Here is a 16,058-nt window from a genome sequence, read left to right on the forward strand (position 1 = left end):
TTTCCTGGCATGTCCCGAGGTCCTGCAGAGCCCAGCTCTCCTCCTGGAGCTGCCAGGATTTCCTGATGGCACCAGGCTGGCTCCAGGCTCTGGGCATGCGGAGTTGCCAGTTCCCAGGTGTCTGCCTGAAGGCCCTCCTGCTGCTGATGCCTCAGGATTTCAGCTTTTATATTTTCCATGTATTTGTACCCCTGCAGTTCTTTAGTGTGTAACTCCAAACCCCACACACAGTGTGAGCTGCTGCTTCCCCGTTTTGGTCACACACAGCAATTCCTCTGCAGGCTGGGGATCAAGGACACCTCACTGCCTCAGGCCTGAGAGATGGAAACAAAAGTGAGTTGGGGGCAGCAAACTCGGGGTGAATGACTTCATTATCTGGAGCTGTAATTGGGAGATGAACCCCAATGTGCAAATGGTCCGAACTGATCAAGGTGTGAAAACCCCTGAGCCAGGGTCCATTTTGGGTGCAGGCCCTGGGGGGCTTTGTCTGCTCTAAATGTACCTGAAAACCCTTCAATAAATAGAACAGCTTTTTATTCCCTTAATTCTGTTTTTAGGTAGCCCCAAAAAGGCATCACTGCCAACTCTTCCATCCCATCCCAACCCCTCCACTACAAACGGCTGCAGCTTCCTTAAAATCACGTGCAGGGAAAGCTCTGATCCCTCTGTGTCTGCACCTGGACCCCACACGAGCAGATATTTGGGTAGGGGGGGCGAATTTCTGCCGTAGTGAGGCAGAGCTGGCAGCAGAGCTTGCAGCATCCCAGGGAAAAAGTGAGGGCAGGGAATTGGGAGCAAAGTCTCTCCAGCTGCCAGCAAGGTGCCTGGAGGGAGAGCAGCTGCTCCAATGGGCAGCCAGCACCTCCAGGGAAGGAATCCAAGTCCCAGACAGGCACTGGGAAAGACAAAGATGCATCACCTTGAAGGCTTGTCCTTGGAGATGCTCTCTAGTCTTGAAATGAAACAACCTGGTTTTTCTGCTTTTCAAAAGAGAGCTGAAATATTTTGGATACTTGATTATATAATTAGCTTTTAGCTGCTCTGAATACCGTGGCTTAATTATTCTGGATTCCACTGTTAAATAATTAGAGCTGTCTTGTTTACTAGCAAATTTTCTGTTTGTGGCTCCAGGGTGATTTGTTTTATGAAATTAAGTACCCAGGGCAAGTAGCGTTCAAGTGTCCCAAAGGCCAGCAAAGAATTGGGTTGGTTTATTTTGCCTCTGGGCAGGTTTGAGATGTTTCCAGACTGGACATATCTAACAAGCTGTCTCTTGGTTTAAGTTCCCTCTCTTTCCCAAAACCAAATCTTCCTTCTGCTTTCTTTTTTCTTTTTTTCTTCTTTTTTCTTTTTCTTTTTTCTTTTTTCTTTTTTCTTTTTTCTTTTTTCTTTTTTCTTTTTTCTTTTTTCTTTTTTATTTTTCTTTTTCTTTTTCTTTTTATTTTTCTTTTTGTTTTTCTTTTTTCTTTTTCTTTTTCTTTTTCTTTTTCTTTTCCATTTTTTGAATTCTGTGTTGCCTGAATTATGCTTGGAGTCACTTCCAAGCTGAGGAATGACATAAAAACTTTGGCTTTGTCCCTGCAACCCTTGGATAACTTGGGATGAGGCTCTCTTCCCCCTTGGGACACGTGCTGTCAGCTCTTCCAGCAGTTCATTGAGCTGAGTATTTCTTTGTGTTTTGGGATCACCATTGCAGCCCCAGCTGTTCTGAAATGCTTGGATAAAACTTGTAGGGAAAAGAGGAGGATAAATGGAGGATTTAAACTGTAAAGATTACAATTACAATATATTTTTTAAGAAGGTTGTAGGTGAGAGGAAAGTCTGTTGAGCTGATTGTTGACCAGCTCCCCCAGGTCATTTCCCAGAGGAGAATCACAGTCATTAAAATTTGAGTGTGTTTTGGAGAGCCCAGGTTTTGTCACGCAGCCAGCTCTAACTGTGGCTCTCTGTTGACAAAACCTGTACAAATACACTTTATCAAGAACGTCTTTTATCTTAGTCGAGGAGGAAAACAAAGCAAGAGAAGGATTTGTCTGCAGAAAAGCCTCTGTCCCTCATTTGTAAATGTCTGTGCAGAAAACAGGGTGAGAATAAAGCAGCCATCCTGTGCTGCTCAGGTCAGGGGCTGGGTTTTATACCAGAAGCAATAAATGAATCAAAATATATTGACATATTTTCAGGAGCAAACCCATTGCAATGCCAGGTAAGGCCTCCCTTCCCTCACAGTGGTCAGCAGCAGTGGCTTCTGAAAAAAAAGGGAAATTTAGAGGGGATTTATATTTTTTCCCTCCTACATGGAAATTTATGTGTCACCTATTCATTCCCCCCCCCCCCAGCTTCTGCAATATCTGTTTAGGCACCTGGCAAGGGGGAGGAGTGCGTGTCCTGCGAGGCTTGGCAGGCAGTTTGGATTTTTATGGGCTGTGTGCTTACCCAGTTATTTTTAGCCCGTTATTACTGGGCTGCTTTGGATTATTTAATGTGTGATATCGACTCCCTCCTCCCCGCTGCAGGCTGGACTGGCTGGGAGGAGCTGCCAGCTCGGGCTGGACGGGAAGAGCATCACCCACCTCCAACACCCATCTCCATAAACTATCTCAATCACCCCTCTCCATCACCCCTCTCCATCACCCCTCTCCATCACCCATCTCCGTCTCCCATCTCCATCTCCCATCCATCTCCCTGCCTTTTGCTGAGCCCGACATCACCCAGTCACGGAATCACTGGGCGGGGAGAGATCTCCCAGATCATCGACTCCAGCCCAATTATTAAGGACCCTTGATGACTTCTCTGTGCTCACCTGAAAGGATCTCGCCACTCTCTGGTTTCTGGATCCCACTGGTGAAGTTGTGGGAGCTCCCAAGCCAAGTCAGGCAGTGCTGTGGCTGTGCTGAGCTGCAGTGAGTGATGGCCTGTGTCCCCTGCCCGTGACAAACACGGTGAAATACTCATATGGGAACCCATTTTTCTTCATTTGCATGGGGATAAGGGTTAGTACAGCCAGCTTAGTGAAATGGAGCTGCTTGTTAATCCCTGGGACTCAATCACGGGGCTGGGTACGGGCTGGGCTGGGGGTAATTTGCCGTGGCAGGTTGCTGTTGCATTGATGGTTTTCAGATAACTGATACTGTTTAGCTGGAAGATAAACTTCCCACAGCCACACAATGATTTAGGAGCTGTGGGCAAAATGTATGGGAGTTGAGTATCTGAGCTCATTTAAAGATCTTGCTGCATATTCTTATTCCTGAAATGAGGCAGTGAGCCAGTTCTCATAGATATTTAAATACTGACAGAAGCACTCAGAATAAAAACCCTACCTTAAACTTTTAAATTCTTCTGTATAACTAGCATTTAAAGGCTTTCTTTTCAAGTCCCGTTTATTTGAAATAATTTAATGGGTCCACATTGCTTTCAGCAAGTGAAGATCTTATTTCAGACAGGTATTTTTGCTAAAAGGATAAGTGACTTTATCACTCTCTGCAACTCCCTGAAATGTGGCTGGATCAGCTGGGGTTGGTCTCTTTCTCCAGACAGAAACTGGCAGAATGAGAGGACACAGCCTCAAGCTGCCTCAAGGGAAATACAGGTTGGATATTAGGAAAAAGTTTTTTATGGAAAGAGTGATGAACTATTGGAATGGTTTGCCCAGGGAGGTGATGGAGTCACCATCCCTGGATGTGTTTAAAAACACTGGATGTGGCACGGGGCACCGCGGCTTAGTTGAGGTGTTAGGGCTGGGTTGGGCTTGATGATCTTGGAGGTCTCTTCCAAGCTGGTGATTCTGTGACTCTGTGATTCTGTGACTGTGATTCTGTGACTCTGTGATTCTGTGATTCTAATCACCATGAAAAGACCCTAAATTTGAATTTCTTTGGATGGAATTCAAGTTTGAATTCTCTTAAGACTCTCCAGTGCCACTGGATCCATCCCTGGAGAGCAGCCATGGGCAGAGCTGGGAACAGGGGGATGCACCCCGTGGGATGCTCGTGGTGAGGAGCACCACAGGGCCCTGACACTGCCAAGGTGGGTCCTGCTCCTGCTAAAACGTGTCTTGGAGTTTGATGCCAAGAGGAAGATTCTCCCCTGGGAGGGGAAAAGGCTCAGGTAGAAAAAAACCCAGGAGTTTGTGTAGTTTTACATCTGTTCTGATCTGTGGGGCAGGTGAAAGGCTCTCTCTGACTGCAGGATACAAACTTCTGCTCAGTCGTGCCTGTGAATTGCTATAAATTGTTACCAGCATTAAGTAGAGAGAAATGTGACATTTTATTGTTGTTTATTTTTTAATCAACCCAGCGTAAGCCTGTGCATACATCTGTTATCAGAGACCCTCTTCCTTTTGCCTTTAATGACATTTCTGCTGCCAGCCTGAAGATTGACTAACCCGGGCTGGCATTTTTCCAGCGTCACTTTTTCTTCTTGTCAGCTTTTCTCCTGTTTCTTTCCTTTTTTTTTCCTTTTTTTTTCCCTCTCTTTGGTGACAGTATTTCTCTGTTCAGCCTCATTCCGTGCTAGACTCTTCCCCACCACAAACCCCGTGCTGGGATTTGGCTGCACGTGCTAAGGAGCGATAGCAAAGCCTGCTTGGAAGTGGCTTTAAATGCTCAAACACATGGGAGACGTCTGCTAGCAAAGGAAACGTTTAACTGCAAAGAAATCTACAGTTCAGTGGATTTAGGGAAATAAATTCAACTGCAAGTCCGGTCTGGAAGGTGTAAAAGCGTGCTGGAAGGAGAGGTTTGTCAGAGGGGACATGCACGAAATGGCTGTGCAGGAGAAGGGAGAGCAGGGCACGGGGACACGGATCTGGGGCTTTGTTTTGTCGTGCATCCATCCATCAGGGTCTGGACTCGTTATTTTTCCCTTTCTCATGTCAACAGCAGTGTTTGCTCCCGGCCTGGCAGCCCCAGTGCCCAGCTCTGTGCCACTCCTGCCTGGACCAGGAGCTTGATTGTGCTTGCACATCCTGCAGCCCTTCCTCTGCCTGCTGTGCTGTTTACAGGACAACCCTGGGACATGGAAACATCCAGGCAGAGGATCTGTTGCTTGTGTAAGCCCTGGACGTGGGAAGCTTTTTAGGGTCTTTTTTGTGCACAGGGCTGGAGTGTGTCTGGCTTCCCCGCAGCCCCAATCTGCCGTGTCCTGGCACAGGGCACGGGCTTTGCAGCATCTGCGTCGTGGAGGAGGAGAAACCTGCTGTGCTCACCCTGCAGAGCCCAGTGAGGGTCAGGACAGCAGCCAGAAACATAAGGCTCGCAGGGAAATGGAGGGTGGGAGCACATTTCTGCTGTGAAGATGGAAGCTCTGAACATCTCCTGCTCCCAGGTTTTTTTCCCTGACAGCCGGAGCTCGGGCTGAGCTGTCAGCACGTTCATTCATCCAGACCCAAAAAAAAGAAAAAAAAGATCTGTCTTGGCCATTTGCCTGAGACCTTCCTGACTTTGCTGTATTCCACAGGGCAGCCTGCAGGGATCCAGCCCAGCCTGTGCTGGTCCTGCTCAGCGTGAGCAGCTGCACTGACAGAGTTTGTGCTTTCCTGTGCTCAGATTTGAGCCCAGCTCCAGCCCCGTGCTGGGTGGAAGCTGCAGGCTGGAGCCACGCTGCTCCAATGACACGGAGATGTTTTCTAGGAAAAGCAGTGTAAAAAGTTCCAGCAGCTTAAGTGCGTGAAATTCAATGTACATTGTCCTAAATAACGAGGGCTTGGAGATCTTTGCTTGGGAGCATCATGGAATTTATGGGGTGTAAAGCAGTTTCAGAACTGACAGTGCAGGGATCAGAAAATATTGTTGTGCATGTGGAAAGGCAAAGCAGCGGGTGAGTTTTGTGCTGGGAGAGGTGTTGTGCTGTCAGACCCCTCCCCAGATGAAAGCAGAATTGTTGTGGCAGAGTGACGCTCATGAAATCGTCATGGGATGGGCTGGGTTGGGAATGACCTTAAAATTCATCCCATTTCCATGGGCAGGGACACCTTCCACTGTCCCAGGCTGCTCCAAGCCCCAATGTCCAACCTGCCCTTAGGCACTTCCAGGGCCTCCCCACCCTCATGGTAAAGAATTCGGTCCTAAAATCTCATCTAAGTCTCTTTCCCAGTGCTCCAAGTGGAGCAGTCTGGTCAGTGGCTGTCAATTTTCCAGTGGATGGTGCACCCTTTAATTGGGTTCGAATGCTTCATCACATCTATGGAAATACCAGGTAAACAAAACAGAACTGAAGTAATCAGAGGTGGCAGCAGCAGCTCTTGCCTTTTCAGATTCCTTCCTGGCACGGTAATTTAGGGGAGAAAATCAATTATAAGCTGATGGAGATTTGAGTTTGGCCTTTGGGGGGTGAGGTCTCTGCTGCAGGTGTTCAGGACAGTGGGAATTTGTCTTGTCTTGGTTCAGTTGATAAAGCAACGATTCCTCCCAGCAGCGCATGGGTAACCTGTTCTTAAGCAATGGGAGTGAGAAAATATTTGAAGTCTGGCAATTTAGGGAAAAAATGGGGCTGTTTAATCCAGGCAATGAGAACTGGCAGCAGTACACTGAAGTATTGGACTGCTATTTTCTTACAGGTAAGGCTGTAGATAAGAAAAAAGATTTTTTTTTTTTTTTTTTCTCATGAGTGTTGCAGTAAAATCTCTTTTCTCTGGAAGACTTTCTCACGCTGGCAGAGAAATAACTCAGCAGAGTTTCAGAGCTGCACCCCCAGCCCCAGCAGATGGGAATGGGTCCTGGTGGGGCCAGGAGGAAGGGTGGATGTGGCAGAATGGAAATGCCTGATTTGGGAGTGCCTGTGGGGTAATGATGTGAACATTTTGCCATTAATAGAGAATTCAAAGAGAGTTGCTGGCGGAAAGAAACTTAAAATAGCCCAAACAGGTGAAATTAGCAACAGTAGGGGAAGCAGCAGAGATTTCCAAAGCAGGCACTTGGGAAGCAGGGACAATAAAACTCAGTAAACAAAATGCAAAGCTGTTTGGAAGGTGGATATGCTCTTGAGAGGTGTTTCCACTGTGGAAAGGCTCATTCTGCATCTGTTTGTGCATTTAAGATGGCCCAGGGCAAGATTCAGAGGAGGATTTAAGCGTCGCAGCTTTGTTTAGTGCAGCAGAATTTAGGAAGCTCATCCTCACCTTGAGCCTGCAGCTGCCTGCTGGGTGCAGGGTGAGAGTTCTCTTCGATTAATTACCTGTAATTGTCATTAAATGAATGAGCAGATCTCATGTTTTCCTTGGCTGTGCTGTAGAACACCTCCAGACTTCCACTCCCGGTGGAGGAGAGTCAGGAATATGGAAATACTCCATTTATTGTTCAGAATTACCTCTCCTCCAACACAGCCCCTGTTGGTGAAAGCAGCCCTGCAGGAGCTTTTCCTGAGGGACATTTCAGCTCAGAGTTTTATTTTCTCAGAATGCTCCATTACTGCAAGGATTTACCTTGGAGGAGAAGCTGAAGAACAGCTTTTTTTTCAGCTTTTGGTAGTCAATAGGCTCCCACCTGCAGCTCTTAAATGAAAATAAATTATTCTAGTAAAAGATTCTCTCAGAAATTGAGTTGGTGTTAAATGTGGATGAATTATTATCTTTTTTTGGCCTTGTTTAGGCTATGTAGGGAAGAGGCTACCAACCAAATGTGCAAAATCAAAAGTTTTTCATGTATATACTTTTCATTAAGGCCTTTAGCCGCTGTCCCCTTTTATAGGATAAAAGCTTTCACCTCTTCTCCACCCCATATCTGCAGTTGTGTTTGATTTCCCAGGGCCAGCTGCCCAAGCACGTCCCAGACCTTGCAGCCCTCAGTCATGCAGAACAGAGTCTGAATTCCCGAACAATCCCAGCCATTCCACTGGGGCAGTTTACAGAGGCATTGTTGCAAGAGAAGTTGGTATTTTCCCTGTCCATCCAATTACCTTTGTGAAAATATACCCTTTTTTTTTTTATTATTTATTAACCCATTGAATCCAGGTTATGGATGGGCCCAGTGAAGCTCCCAGCAATTCTGTGCTGTAAATCTTACATTACCCACAGCCAGAAATCTGCAGCTGCTTTACAGTTTAATTGCTCGTTATTATGATGTTGAGAATCAGTTAAGTTGCTTGAGAACGACGCCCTCAAATTGTGCTACAGGAGTGGTTTTGGCACAGGCTCTGAGGTCTTTATTTGTGTAGCTGAGGAGGTTCCTGGGCTGTAATCCATGGTTTGCCCGAGCACAAAGCTGAGTGCCGCAGAATCCAACTCCGTGTTTCTGAGGCAGGCTCTGGAGCGCTGACATTGCTGTGCGAGCTGCGTGGCAGCTGTCAGGTTGATATTCATGGGATAATCTACTGAGGGCTTTGATAGGAACGCTGTCATGGATGTGTTTGTGACCAAGGATCGGAGCACAAGGATTGCTGGAGGGGAGGGCTCTGCTGGTGCTCTTGGTTTTCTCCTAAGTCAAGCCTTTTCAACCCTGACTTTTCTGCTGCTGCGCCAAAGGATATTTCAAAATGGCCTTAAATAAGCGCATTATCCTCAAGCATTGTAGCAATGTTGAGGGTTAAGTTTCCTGTAGAATTTTTCCCCCCCATAAGTTGCTAGGAGGCTAAATACTGATAGTTAAAGGGTGCTCAACCCGGACAAAGGAAGTTGATCACTTAGTTTTGGGGGAGGGAAAAGGCTCCCGGGAGCTGAGGGTGTTGAGCTCGCTGCTCTCGGTTTTCCGGGGAGGACTGCGTGGAGTCCACGGCTAACGGAGGAGTCTGGTCCTGGGAATTCTATCATCTGTTGGAGCGCCCAGGAATTTGGAGTTTCTTCGCTGTCCTGCTGGATTTTGGGTCAGCCCGGGTCCAGCCGCTGTGGGTTCTCTGGCACCGCCAACTTTGCCTGCCGAGGACACCCCGTGCCTGCGGAGGACAATCCACCGCGCCTGGCTTCCAGCCATCAGCGCCGGAGCTTCCACCGTTTGCCCCTCGGGGTTCTTAGTTCTGTTCTACTATTGTTATAATTGCTGATGTTGTTTGTCTGTCCTGTTATATTTACTAATAAAGGACTGTTATTCCTTTCCCCATAGCTCTGACTGAAAAGTGGGTTTTTTTTTGCTTTTTTTTTTTATTTTTTTTGAATCTTCCAGATTATAGTAACACGGAGAGAAGGATTTGAATTCCTCATTCCTAGAGAGGCCTGCCTCTCCTTAGCAGACACCTGTCTTTTCAAACTGAGACAAGTAAACAGCTGCATCTGGTGTCCTGGCCTGGACTCTGGAGTGGCTTAGCGGGGCAGAGCAGGGTCTCAGGAATTGGTGGTGTCTTGGTGGAGCGGCAGGAAGGTGACATCTGGGTGGGACACAACACTCTGATCCCATTTTAAGTGCTGTGCAGAGTGGATTTGGGCTGATGCCTTTTTCTCTGGTCCTAGGATCATGAGCCAGACGCAGTTAGGGTGATAAACTGGGGTTACCTTTGTACAGAGATCACAATTTGTCAGGTGGAAAACGCCGAAGATGTACACGCTGCGTAATGTGTGTACAACTTTTATAGATTTTGCAAACTAGCATATCTGACAAGAGTCCCCAGTTAGAAGCACACCCCGTGAATTCACCCCCAGCTCCATCCTGTACCTTCTAGATCCTCCCCCCTCAAATGAGGACTTTGCTTAGAAAAAAACAAATCTCCAAGAGCTGGCCTCGGCCTTGGTTTCTGAGGAGAACCAGAGACAGCACAGGGGTTTTGGAATGTGTTTTGTCTTTCTGCCTAGGAAAATACTGAATTTACAATAACAGACTGCAGAGCTACAAATACATGTGTAAAGGATACAGAGAATATATAAAAGAAAAAAGGCAAAAATCAACACAGCATGAGGGAAAGCAGGGCTGGGGATGAGAGACAGATTTTGCAGCTCAAGGTTTAGGTTTAGATTTAGGTTTGGGGTGTGGGCTTGGGCTCATTTTCATGCCTCGTTCACACAGGTGCCTGTGGGGAGTCTCTCAGAGCAGCATTTCCAGACAGGCTCTCCCTCCACACCACCATCTGTTGGGAAGGGCGTTGGTTCCTCTTGCACGTGAAAAACAGCGACCCAGCTGCCCATGTGCTCCTGCAGGTGAGACTCGGCCTTGAAGTGTCTGAAAACAAAGCCAAAATTTCTGGTGGCTCTCCAAAAGCTGTGCTCTGATTGTGCCACCTCGGTGCTGGGGCTGCGGAGTTCTGGGAATGCTGCTGCAGCCTCACACAGCATCACCCTGATCCCAAATGTTCTGGGAATGCTGCTGCAGCCTCACACAGCATCACCCTGATCCCAAATGTTCTGGGAATGCTGCTGCAGCCTCACACAACATCACCCTGGTCCCAAATGTTGTGGGAATGCTGCTGCAGCCTCACACAGCATCACCCTGGTCCCAGATGTTGTGGGAATGGTGCTGCAGCCTCACACAACATCACCCTGGTCCCAAATGTTGTGGGAATGGTGCTGCAGCCTCACACAGCATCACCCTGATCCCAAATGTTGTGGGAATGGTGCTGCAGCCTCACACAGCATCACCCTGGTCCCAAATGTTGTGGGAATGCTGCTGCAGCCTCACACAGCATCACCCTGGTCCCAAATGTTGTGGGAATGGTGCTGCAGCCTCACACAGCATCACCCTGGTCCCAAATGTGTGATTGGTGTTGAAAGCAACGTCAGTCAGGATGGGTGGTTTCTGCAATATTGTGATCTTCTCGGAAATAAGCTGCTCCCAACTCAGAGGGGAGCAAAAGAAGGAACAGAAAATTGCCTTTGTGCTGGATTTAATATTTACATCTCAGACTTTGCCAAATAGGTTTGTTATTTATAGCAGGAGCAGCAGGAATATTCATCAGTTGCCATGGACATATTAAGCTCACCAAGTACAACAGTGAACCACAACCTGAACTGGAGTAATTTTAAAATGCTTCCACGCCGAGCGAAATAGTTTGTATTAAATTTTAGACTTAAACGCCGGCTTGCTCCAGCGCCGTTTCTGGGGTTTCAGATATAAAAATGGAAATGCTTTATTGGAAATTTAATGGGAAGAGCAGCGCTGTGTACAGGAACCCTAAAGAGCTCCCCGTCACCAGGCAGCGCTCAGGATCGCAATTTACGGGGCTTAAAAAGCAGAATATGCAATGAGGGTGCCTAGAATCCCGTTAATAGGGATATACTTCTGACGAGTTGGAATGCTAAACGTAAAATAACATTTTGTAATTTAAATGGAAACACATTTAGGGGCTGGGTACTGCCTTATTGCTGTTGGCATCTGTGTTTGAAGCGTTGGTTGGTGTGTCTGACCCAGGGCAGTAATCACACATGACCAAATCCTCCTGTCCTGCTTTTGGGCAGGCAATCCTCATTTCTGAAATGCCAGGCTTCCAAAATATTGCTGGGGATGCAAGCTTTTGTTTCTGGGGCTAATTTAGGAAAAGAAAAGACAGAGGAATTATCCAAGGCTTTGTAGTGAGAGCCTGTGCAAAGGAGTTAAATCTGGGCAGGGAGATCTCAGCAGATATTTACTGGTTTTCCACTGAACCTGCCCTTCCCCAGCCCCAAGAACAAATCCAGCAGTAAAAGAACAGCTGAAAGCTGTCAGGCTTTAATACCCACAGATAAGGTCATTCCTTAGGGGAGACCTGCTCAAATGCATAATAATATAACCAGGAACTGCAAAAGACACCGGGATATATTAAAAGATAGAAAAAAAAAAAACCAGACTGAAGTTCAAACATAGGGAAAAATCTAAGCTTTGTGCGGTGAAAGGTAAAATATTCTCACAGATAAGTGGAGGCTCTTGACAGAGGAAGTGTTTGAAAGGCCTGGGAGGCTGGAGAGATCCTCGGGGATGAGCGTTTGAAGACGTACATGATCCAGATAATGCAGGAGGCGGGTTGGGAGGGAGGCTGAACTCACCTGCCACAATGGTCAGGAGCTCTGGGAGCACAGGAGCGACGGGAGCATCGCTCCAGGCACTGGAGGAGCAGCAGGAAACTGGGGAGAATGCCTAGTTAGAGAATAACAACCCAGCAATAACCCTAAACCCCAAGAAGTGGAGCCTGGCTCGTGGTGTGGCACGAGCACTGAAGGCCAAGGCTGTCTCCAAGGGCTCTGGGATTTTTTTTTTTCTCCCTTGTAGTTTGCCATTTTTTGTGTTAAAACTGAGAAAGTCTGAGTTGGATTGTGGGTATCAGTTTTGAAGGGATTCCTCTCCTAAGCCTTTTTTGGATTAATGTTGGCACTTTTTTTGTTGTTGCTTTTTTGTCTTTAACTGCAGGTTTTTTTAATGCAGCCTCATCCTGTAAATCCTCTCAGTGGGGCTCTCTGGAAGCTCCAGCTCAGAGCACATGTTTGATAAGGTGTCAATATTCCACATCCCATGGGAAAGGAGCCTGCTGCTCCCTGGGTTTAGCTGGAATTAAACCCCTTCCCATGAGGGACAGCCCCGTGCTGGATCCTGCTGCCAACTGGGGGGGTTCAGTGCTCACCTGGGTGGTGCCAGGTGTGCACTTGGACGTGTTGAACAGCATTTCCAGCCTGGTATTCCTGCAGGGACCAAGAAACTGATGGTGGGACCGGGCTCAGCGCCGCTGGCTGGGCTGGGAGCGATGGATTTTGGGAGGATGGTGCCTTGAGGGTGGTGGGGGACAATGCCAGCAGTTTGGGGGGGAATCTTCTGAATTCTGAGAGAGCTGAAGGCTGCCAGGATGTCTCGGCACCGGGACTGGAGCAGGTTGTGCTTTGGGAGTACGGGAAGTATTCCAATATTTTATAATATTTGAGATTTATCTATTTATTTGAAATTCATTTATTTCAAATATGCCTTGGGAGTACAGGAAGTATTCAGCTAGTACGGGAAGGATTCAAATGTCAGTTTTGCCAATGAAACCACCTGCACTTGGTCCGATACTGTGAAATATTGATAGTTCTATGGCTGAGGACACAAAAGTGGTTATGAGCTGGACTTGGGGAAAACGAGCCTCTTAAAAGTGATATTGCAACTGGAACTGCAGGGTCGGGAGTGTCACACCCCGTTAATTAAACTTCTGGTCCTGGCTAAGAGGTGCCCTGGACTCTGCAGGCTGCAGGTTGCTCAAATTCCTCTCCAACCCCTTCCCTGCTGCCAGAACAGCCTGGAACCCTCCCCAACAATTTCCCCTTTTCCTTCTCAGACAGACTGCAGATGTACTGCAGATATTTTATGGTTTTAGCATGGATTGTTGTGCTCAGTGTGCAGTTGTTATTTCCTTGCCAGCAATACACTGGAATGAGCAGCCCTCCACTGCTGCTGGATTCTCTTCCCTTCCATACGATGTGTGTGGGAGGGATTACTTCCCTGACATAGACACGAAATCCCACCAAGCTCTCCAGTGTGTTTTTCTTACAGAGAAAATAAATAAGAAGAGGAATGCGAAAAAAAAAAAAAAAAAAATCACATTTCAGTTGTTCAGTTTCGTATTTTCTTGGTGAGTTTTTCATCCACCGACTTTCGCCAAGCAAAGGGGAAAGCAGAGGGAGAACTGTTTCAAAAACCTACTTAGAAAATTCAACACGTCTCGATCCTTCATACACTATTCCTCCTCCCTGAAGTGCAGGGAAAAGGGGCTGAATTAACCCTCCAGATTATTAGGAAAAAAGGATAAAACACAGAGCAAATGATCCCTCCTAGGTGTGCTCACTGCATCTCCTGAACACCTCCCGCTGCCCTTCAGGGCCTCTTCGTGCACAGAGAACTCCAGCAGGACCAGTGTTCCTCCCTGGATTGTGGCTGTAGATATCCTCCTCAAGTATGAGTAGATTTTGTCTAGACAAGCTCACTCTTGACTCTAATTTTAGAATTCACCCGATTTCAGCTATCCTGAAATATTAAGCATGCCTTTCTGAAGGCTGGAAAATTCCAGTTATGAGTGATTTAGTTAAAATGGCTCTTGTTTAAGCAAGAATTACCTGAATTTAAAAAAAATAAAATTATGAAACCTCTCTGGAAGCAGGGAAATCATCAATGAAGTATGTGTGGTGTGTTGGCTGTTCCCATTTTGTATTCAGAAGGCTTAGCCCCAGCCACTGCAGAAAAGTTGGGGAATTACCACTTGCAGATAAATCTTGTGTCTAAATTGTACTTCTTGCCTGCTAATTTTGCTAATTAAAATATCTATCACCCGTGCACGGCCTCAGACGGATTTAAAAGAGGAGCATCACTGTCTGTAATTTAATGAGGAGCTGTACATGATCCTCAGGTTCTCTCCTGTGCTGGGATTCATCCCTGTGTGGAGGGTGTGGAACGTGAGCTGGGCGGGTTTGGACAATAATCCAGGTTTTCCTGGAAGGGTTTGGTGTTGTCACCCCTGAGCCACAGGGGCTTGTTCTGCACTGGACGGACCGATGACCACAGGACAAGGTGAGTGGTTTTAAATGAAAAGAGAGCAGGTTTGAACTGGGTTTAAGGAAGGATTGTTTTGCCACGAGGGCCGTGAGGCAGTTTCCCAGAATGGTGCTGTGCGGGGAGACAGACAGACACTGTGCTGAAGGCAATATCGTCCCTGATATTATTGCAGCTGTGCTAATTATCAAAGAGCTGGAACAGCCTTGCCCTCACAACTGTGGGTGTGATGGAGAGTGAGTTAAGGGGGAGGGAGTTGAGTTGGGGTCTGCTGGCCGTGCTGGGAGGAGGAAGGGATGGGAGGTTGTGTGAGGGACAGAAAGGGTGAGGTGGCTGTGTCAGGGACAGGAAAGACCAAGCCAGAGCTGCAGAAGGAAGAGAGAAGAGGGAGAGAAAGAGCCAGAACTGTGTGGAGCTGCCCATGGGAGGCTGCAGAGAAAAGCTGTGGAAAACTTTTGGATAACAAGGTGCTGCTGCTCGAAGCCTTCTCCAGTGTCTGTTGTGCCTCCTCTGTCAGTGGGAGATGCCCCATCCCTGGAAGGGTTGAAGGTGAGGCTGGACAGGGCCACCTGACCTGGCTGAAGCTGTCCCTGCCCCTGGCACGGGGGTTGGACTAAATGACCTTTAAAGTTCCTTCCCCGCCCAAAGCATTCTACGATTCTGTGATTCTGAGACAAACTTTGGAGCTGCTGACAGTGAGACAGCAAAAGGAACAAAGCTCTGTTTGCCCACAGCCTTGATATATAATGTGTTATTTTGGGAAGTTCTCATCAGATTCCTGTTGGCTTTTCTCCTGAGGGAGGAGGGATGGATCCTGCTGCTGTGCCAGATGTTGTTCACCTTGGGCCACCGTGGGACACCTCTTCTTCCACTGGGGATTCCCACACTGGATCCTCACCCTCTCACCCTGGCTGGCTTGAAGCACCAGGAAATCAGTTTTCTGCTCTGCATTCAAATGGGAAAGAGCATTCCCTGTGCACTAATGTGCATCATCAGTCTCTCAGAGATGCTTGATTTCTGTTTGATTCTTAATTATTATAATAGTTAAGGCACTTAACATGCTTTGGTGATTTACTTCATTTAATTGGATGTAGTGATTAGAATATCTTTTATATTGCCCTCACCGCGGTTTTAATTTAAGATTATAATCTCATGATTCTTTTCAGCTCCTCTGGCTTTCATTTAGATACTGCTTTTCTTTTCTGATTTCATTTTGTTTATTCCTTTTTCCTGCTGATTCAGTAAACACGCTGCTGGGATGATTTCTTGGGAAACCTGAGCGTGGTTATAAATTCTTTCATTTGGTGCAGACATTAATGAATTAAAAAAAAAGATACAAAAGTGATGCATGAGCCTGTGCTCAGCCTCTGGGGTTGTCTGTTGCTTTTTGCGGTAATTTGTTAGAATTTAAAAAAAAAAAAAAAAAGAAAGAAAGAAAGAAAGGAAATAATTCTCTTGATGGGGCTCATGAGATAAGGAGATGCAAAGTGGTAATGTGCTCTCCTGTGTGTGTGTGTGTCAGTGAGGGGTGTCCTGCCTTAGCAGGTTGTGACCCAGGGTGTGAGATTTTGGTAGGAAATTGAGGAGGAGCTGCTCTGGTGAAGGAAACTCAAACCTGAGGCTGCAGCTTCAGCCACCACTGGCCTGTTCTGAGGACACCAGCACAGGTGCTGGGGAGGAGAGGAGGGAATGCTGAACACGCTCACTCACAGTGGTCTGAGG

The sequence above is a fragment of the Hirundo rustica genome, chromosome 12 (genome assembly GCF_015227805.2).
Source record: "Hirundo rustica isolate bHirRus1 chromosome 12, bHirRus1.pri.v3, whole genome shotgun sequence".
In the NCBI taxonomy this organism is placed as follows: domain Eukaryota; kingdom Metazoa; phylum Chordata; class Aves; order Passeriformes; family Hirundinidae; genus Hirundo; species Hirundo rustica.